The sequence below is a fragment of the Rhinolophus hipposideros genome, assembly GCF_964194185.1.
Source record: "Rhinolophus hipposideros genome assembly, chromosome: 21".
Taxonomy (NCBI): domain Eukaryota; kingdom Metazoa; phylum Chordata; class Mammalia; order Chiroptera; family Rhinolophidae; genus Rhinolophus; species Rhinolophus hipposideros.
The window spans coordinates 40,480,904-40,488,728 of NC_138067.1; positions in this window are offsets into that span (position 1 = coordinate 40,480,904).

The following is a 7,825-nucleotide window of genomic DNA, read 5'->3' on the forward strand; positions in this document are numbered from 1 at the left end:
CGGGTCGCTGTAGGGAATAACTACAGCTTTTTTACAATTAAGTTGAGTAGTAGCTGTCGCAATGTCTGAAAGCAAACCCCTAGGCATCCAGCATTTTTACATGTAAAAATTTAGCCTACAAAAATGCTGGCTTGAAAGAAAAATGTAGATACAGCAATGCTACTGAAGCTATGTTTGTAATACTAAAACACTGAAATAAACCTCGAGCCTGTTTTTAATGGAATTGTTAGTCTATGCTGACCAATATGGTAGCGAATTGTGGCTATTTAAATGTAAAAGTTATTAAAATAACATTTAATTAAAAATAAATTAGTAAATAAAAATTAGTAAATTTAATTTAATTAGTAAATAAAATTAGTAAATTAGTAAATAGTAAATTTAATTAGTAAATAAAAGTTCCTTAGTCACACTAGTCACATTTCAGAGGAGACTGGGCGCATTCAGGGTGGTATGATAGTATAGACTCTTGTCACATTTCAAATGCTCACTAGCCAGTGTGACTAGTGGTTACTGTTTTGGGCAACACAGATAACACACATTACCAACATCACAGAAAGTTATATTGAACAGCGCTGGGTTAGGTAATAATTCAATTAGAAAGAATGAGTTAAATCTCTATAAATGACATAAAATGAAGTAGAGGAATTGTGTTCAAGTGAAAAGGGCAAAGAGCAGAACAATATCCACAGCTTAATCTCTTTTCTATATAAAATAGATGATCTTTCTACATATATTCAGAGTACAGAAAAATCTGGAAGAATACCTAAAAATGTTAACTTTGGTCATTAGAGAAGGAATGAGTAGGGGAAGACTCATTTTGTATCTGTATACTTTTTGTTGTTTGAATGTTAAAAACTACAATTAACTCAATGTTGCTGAATCCAAATAAATACTGTATTACTTATTTTGAAAGATTTTCTTGTTTCTACTCTCAGCCACTTACTCTTTCTTTACTGTCAAAAAATACTCAACCACTCTAACTTAAAAGACTTCACTCTTTATTTACTGTTTTATCTCCTTACTTTAAAGCACTAGAAAAAGGAATTATATTTGAGAGTGACTAAAAAGTTAAACAATGAGGAATTGTGACATCAGATAATGTGCAATCAGTTGGATTAACTTAAAATCCCAACATAAGTATTTTTGTAAAATGTAGTTTTATTCCTTAATTACAAAAACAATATATGTTTAGTACATAAAATAAGAAGATAAAGCAAGGAAAATAATAGAAAAAATATCCATTATTCCACAGAGCCAGGGACCAACATGTCAACACTGCTACAGAGCTTTCCAGATCATATTTGATGCACATAATACAGACTTTCCCCTCCCACTCAAACATTTTGTGCTGCAATACTTTATCTAGGCAACATCATTGTTTTGATGTAAAGTTGTACCAACTAATTCCTTAATATTGAACATTTAGGTTGTTCCTGCTTTTCCACCTAGCCAATCCCGGTGGACAGGAAGATGAAGCCTAAATTGAAATAAATAACTAAAAGACCTGAAAAGTGGTGCTCTGAATTGCCATTTCTTAAACACATTGTGGACCAAATCCATTATTTTGACAAAACTATCTTGTGGAATGATTTGCCCGGAGATACTTCCCGACGCAGTTATCTGCTCCCAGCTTTAGAAGCGGGTGCAAGACCTCAGTCCCAGAGGAACTGGTGAGTGAACAGTGATGAGTAGGTTGAGCAGCTCCAGGGGGCATCAGCAATCCAGCCCTCATGCGACACGAGGATCCTAGTCCAGACTTCTATCCAACAGGGATTCAAGCTTCCTCAGTCTTTTTCTTGGGTACGGAATGCCAGGATACAGAGGGAGTGTATGGACGCTTGTATATCTAAGAGATTATATCAGTTAAAATTTTGAGGTATAGCAAACTACCCCAAAACTTAGTGGCTTAAAACAACAACTCTTTATGACTTCTCATAAATTTGCTAATCATTCTTCCGGTCTGGACCAGCTTCGCTGGGGTTGGATGATCTAGGAGGGCTTTTGTCACCTACCTGTTAGTTGTTATGATTGGTGTAGAGAAACTCCTTAGTTGGTAGGGCTACCTCTGCTCAATGAGATACCACTCCACACCCATTAGGATACCTATAATCAAAAAGACAGATAATTGTGTTCATGAGAATGTGGAGAAATTGGAACCCTCGTACGTGGCTCGTAGGAATGTAAAATGGCACAGTTGCTGTTGAAAACAGTCTGGCAGTTCCTCAAAAGAGTTACCATATGACTCAGCAATTCTACTCCTAAGTATATACTCAAGAGAAATGAAAATGTGTCCACATAAAAACTTGTACATGAATTTCATAGCAGTATTATTCATAAAAGCCATGAAGTGGAAACATCAAAATGTCCATCAACTAATGAATGGACAAAAAATATGTATCTGTGCAATGGAATATTATTTGGCAATAAAAATGAGTGAAGCACTGATCCAAACTATAACATGAATGAACCTTGAAAACGTTATGCTGAGTAAGAATATTTGAAATTAAGGATTTGCTCTTAATTATGCTCGTGTGAGAAAGTAGCAATGAGATTATATTTTAAAAAAGGAATCCTTAACTTTAAGAGACACTAAAATATTTATATTGCTTACAATTGATAATTGTTTTTGCTGGTGATAGATACATGGGAGTTCATTATACTTTTCCATAATATTTTTTATAAAAGCCAATGAACAAATGTCCCTCTTAATGCATAGTCTTCAAGATTGTTACGGTTTTTCTTTTATATTTTTCCATTTGAAATGTAGCACTTTATCAGTTCTATAGGGAGTATATACTTTGGAGTATTGTTTTGGAATGGAACTAATTTATATAGTTTTAGAAAAAATTGGATCACTCCAAATTTGAGTGTTTTACACACAGGTTCAGGACAATGTTTCACATTAATCCACGTCTTTCTTAAAGTTTCTTTTAAAATATATATTTTGGCAGACAATAGTTTAGTGGTCACCAGAGGGTAAGGGGGTGGGAGGAGGGAGATGAGGGTAAGGGGGATCAAATATATGGCGATGGAAGGAGAACTGACTCTGGGTGGTGAACACACAATGGGATTTCTAGATGATGTAATACAGAATTGTACACCTGAAATCTATGTAATTTCACTAACAATTGTCACCCCAATTAATTAAAATATATATATTTTGGGGAGGCTGGTTGGTTAGAGCACAGTGCTCATAACACCAAGGTCAGCAGTTCGATACCACATGGGCCAGTGAGCTGCACCCTCCACAACTAGGTTGAAAACAGTGACTTGATTTGGAGTTGATGGGTCCTGGAAAAAAACACCGTTTCCCAATATTCCCCAATAATAATAAAAAAAAAAACTACCAATATATTGTATTCTTAATAGAGTTTCTATTAGTTTCTTATTAAATTTTTCTTTTGGAATTGTATATTGCAACTGTGATATAAGAAATTAACTCTTTTTTCCTAATAGGTTGCTGCTGGTAGTAGAGACTAGTGCCATTGTTATTTAATATCTGGCTGCCACTGAATTCTTAATAATTGCATTTGTTTTTATTTAGTGATCCTTTTCCCTGGAAATATTAAAATATCACAGGTATATGTTAAGTTTATTTATAATGATTATTTTTTCCTCAATGAAAAAAACATTTATTGCTTTTGTTATAACCTTATATATGGGAACTTATTAAAAATTCAATCAGGCTCAGAGGGAAATCAGCAAGATGGCAGAATAGGAAGTCCAAGTCCTTGTTCCCCCACAGAAACATTGATTTAACAATGATATTCAGATCAAGGTACCTTTATGAGAATTCCAGAATCCAGTTAAGAAGTTGTAAGCACAAAGCTGAGAAGAGCTGCATAAAAATTGTTAAGAAGAGCAATTTCACTTTACTCATGTCAGTCCATCCCCCATGCCAGCACAGCTCAATGCCAGGAGAGAGCACCCTGGTTCATAACTTCTCCATTGAGGGGAAGAAGAGTGCAGTGGGCATCCAAAATTCTGGCTGTTGGGAGAGCTGCCTGAGGGACTGGTTTCTGTCTAGTTTCATTTGGAACACTGATGGAGCCAGCATAATTTGTATACCTGGGGGTTGCTGAGAACAGAGACGGGGAGCAACTTGCTGCAGACAGTACAGTTCAGTGTGATCAGAAAGACTATAACTTGAGGCTTCCTTGGAAAGCAGGGAGAGGACGGGAGCATGTGTCTAGAATTGTGGCTTTTCAGAAGGCTGCCAGAGGGACTGGTATCTTCCTGACTCAGGGCACTGACATCAGGTATACTTCGGATGCCTGATGGCTGCTGAAGATAAGAAGAGTGGGGCAGCTTGCTCCTTGAAAACCAGATAACTTACAGTACCACAGACAGACACCAGAGGAGGGAAGAGATTATGAGCTTCAGTAAAAGAAACTGGCAAGCCTCTTTAATTGAGAAATTGTACACACAAGACCAGAGAAGTTGTTTCCTCCCTCCACATCCCCCCAAAAGGTTTCAGAGTTCCTCAGAATCTCTAACCAAGCTTTTTGGTGATAATCTCCTAAACAAGGCCTGTCCATAAAGACTGAGAGAAGTGGTTGTTTTTTCAAATGTGTAGATTTCAACAGTTATGATGCACACAAAGAAATAGAAACATGGCCCCAGAACAGGAACAAAATTATTGTCCAGAAATTGATCCTAAAGAAGTGGAGGTATGTGAATTACCTGAAAAGGAATTCAAAATAACCATAAGTATGCTCTATAAGCTCAAGAAAATGATGCATAAACAAAATGAGAATCTCAACAAAGAGATGGAAAATACAAAAAAGAACCAAAAAGAAATTTTGGAGCCAAAGAATACAATAAATGAACTAAAAATATCACTAGAGGGGTTCAACAGATGACTTGATCAAGTAGAATAAAGAATCAGTGAATTCAAAGTTAGGTCATTTGAAATTATCCAGTGAGAGGGACAAAAAGAATGAAAAGTAAAGAAAACCTAAGGGACTTGTGAGAAACGATGAAGTAGACCAATGTATACATATAGGAGTCCCAGAATGGGTAGAAAGCATATTTAAAGAAATAATGGCTAAAAACTTCCCAAATCTGAGAAAATGAACATCCAGATTCAAGAAGTCTTATGGACTCCAATGAGGATGAATCCAAAGCAATCCATAGTGAGACATTATAATGAAATTATCAAAAGGCAAAGACCGAGCAATTTGAAAGCAACAAGAGAAAAGCAACTTGTCATGTACAAGGGAATACTCATAAGACTCTCTCAGCAGATGCCCTGCAGGCCAGAAGGGAGTGGGATGACATTCAATATGCTGAAAGAAAAAGTTGCTAATCAAGAAAAACATATCTGGCAAAACTATCCAAAAATGAAGACGAAATAAAGACTTTCCCAGAAAAACAAAGCTGAGAGAGTTCATCATCACTAGATCTGCCTTACAAGAAATGCTAAAGTTCTTCAAGTTGAAATGAAAGGATCCAAAACAGCAACAATGAAAGCATATGAAAGTATAAATCTCACTAGAAAAGGTAAATATGTAGACAAATACAGAATACTGTAATATTGTAACAGTGGTACATAAATCACTTTAAATTCTGGAATGGAGGTTAAAAGGCAGAAGCATAAAAATTACTGTAACTAGACAATAATTTAGTGGTTACCAGAGGGTAAGGGGGTGGGGGGTGGGTGATGAGGGTAAAGGGGATCAAATATATGGTGATGGAAGGAGAACTGACTCTGGGTGGTGAACACACAATGGGATTTATAGACGATGTAATACAGAATTGTACACCTGAAATCTATGTAAATTTACTAACAATTGTCACCCCAATAAAATTAATTAAAAAATAAAAATAAAAATTACTGTAACTATAAAATTGTTAATGGATACACAATCTAAAAAGATGTAATATAAAATGTGTGTGTGAGAGAAATAAAAGTGTGAAGTATGTTATCAGCTTAATATATTGTCATAACTATGTTTTATGTAAGTCCCATGGTAATCACAAATAAAATACCTACAGATTACATGAAAGAAAATGAGAAGGGAATCAAAGCACATCACTACAAAAAAAGAACAATAAAACATAGGAGGGAAGTGAGACAAAAAAGCTAGAAGACAAACAAAACAATTAACAAAATGACGATAGTAAGTCCTTCCCTATCAATTATTACTTTAGACACAAATGGATTAAATTTCCCAATCAAAAGACAGAGTGACTGAATGAATTAAAAAAGAACACGATCCAACTGTATTTTACTATAAGAGACTCATTTTAGCTTTAAGGACACACAGACTGAAAGTGAAAGCATGGAAACAGACATACCATGCAAATTGTAACCAAAAGAAAGCAAGGGTGGCCATATTTATAAAAAACAGACTTTGTCAAAATTTCAAGCAGGATATAAAAATACCAAGTGAAAACTGAAAGCCTACTACCTTGTTATAATAGTATTTTATTAATCATCTTCTAATACATATACATATAAATAACAGAAATGTATGCAATGTATTTTACACTTTTAACAGACTTTTTTTTACATTGTTTACCTATCAGTTTCTCTGTACACACCTTCACAAGCTCCTACAACCCCCTTGTGTAGAACAATGTTAAAAATCTGATATATACACCCCACATCTTTCTCCATGTTCATAAAATCATATATATATATACAAATATACATAGTTGACTTCAATTAATATTCATAAAAGATTTAAATTTCATCACAGATAAAATGTTTATAAGTAATGAGGAACATATTTAAAAAATACACAATTGTGTAAATACAATCCAGCTTAAGAAATGGAATACACAAACTTACTCTTTTGCAAACTTATCTCTTTCTCTTTCCTCCTTCCTGAATTTTATCTTGTTTTTCATTATGTACTACTTATGCACAGAATATCATTTTTACCTCATTTCAAAATTTTATGAATGGAATCATACCGTATATTTCTGACTCTGCTCAGTAATTTTCACTGCTGTGTACTATCCTACTTTGTCCATACTAATTATCCATCCCACTTTTGACGGGGATGTTTCATTTCCAGATTTATTTGTTACTGTAATGATATACTGAAAGCAATGCCATTGAGTTTTATGACACAGAAAGTGTTTTAATGATTTTCAGCTATGATTAAACCAGTCAGGGTGAAACAAAAGAGAGAAACAAACAAACAAAAGGTGAGAAAAAAAATCCCATCTTTTTTTCATGAACATTTAGGACTTTCTTCTGAAATTGTAATAAAAAAATGAATTTTATCTTCTTCCCTAATACTGCATCCACTTACTGTTCAACTATTTTTATCTACCATTTCAGATTGGGGGAAAAAGTTGGTCAGAAATGTCAGAAGAAACTACAGATATTTAGGTTCAAAATTGCCAACTGCAACAGAGAAATCAGGCCCTGCCTAGGAAATGGAAGCCTGACTTATTTAGAATATATGAAATGCAATTATCACTTTTGGAAATAAGACAAGTCGTTTTCTGATGGACTAATTATGTAATATCAAACAGGTTCTTTGCCTTGTCTGACCTACAACTGAGGACATCTGATGCCCTGATTTTGGGCTCTGCTCTGTTCTACCTACTTCTGCAAGTGGGAAGTTATTTCCTTCATACAGGGCTTTCAAATTTATCTATGCAAGTCCCCTTTACATCACAGAAGAGTGGAAGCCTACTTTAGGCTGGATGTTACTTTGATTTATTTTTAAAAGTTATGCTGATTTGCATTCTTTCCCATTAAACATCTTTGATTCATTATAAAATACCTAAAATATCACAGTCTTTGGCAGATAAATTGCAAATCTTTTTCTGCATCTTAAATTTGATGCTCCAAGGTGTAATAACA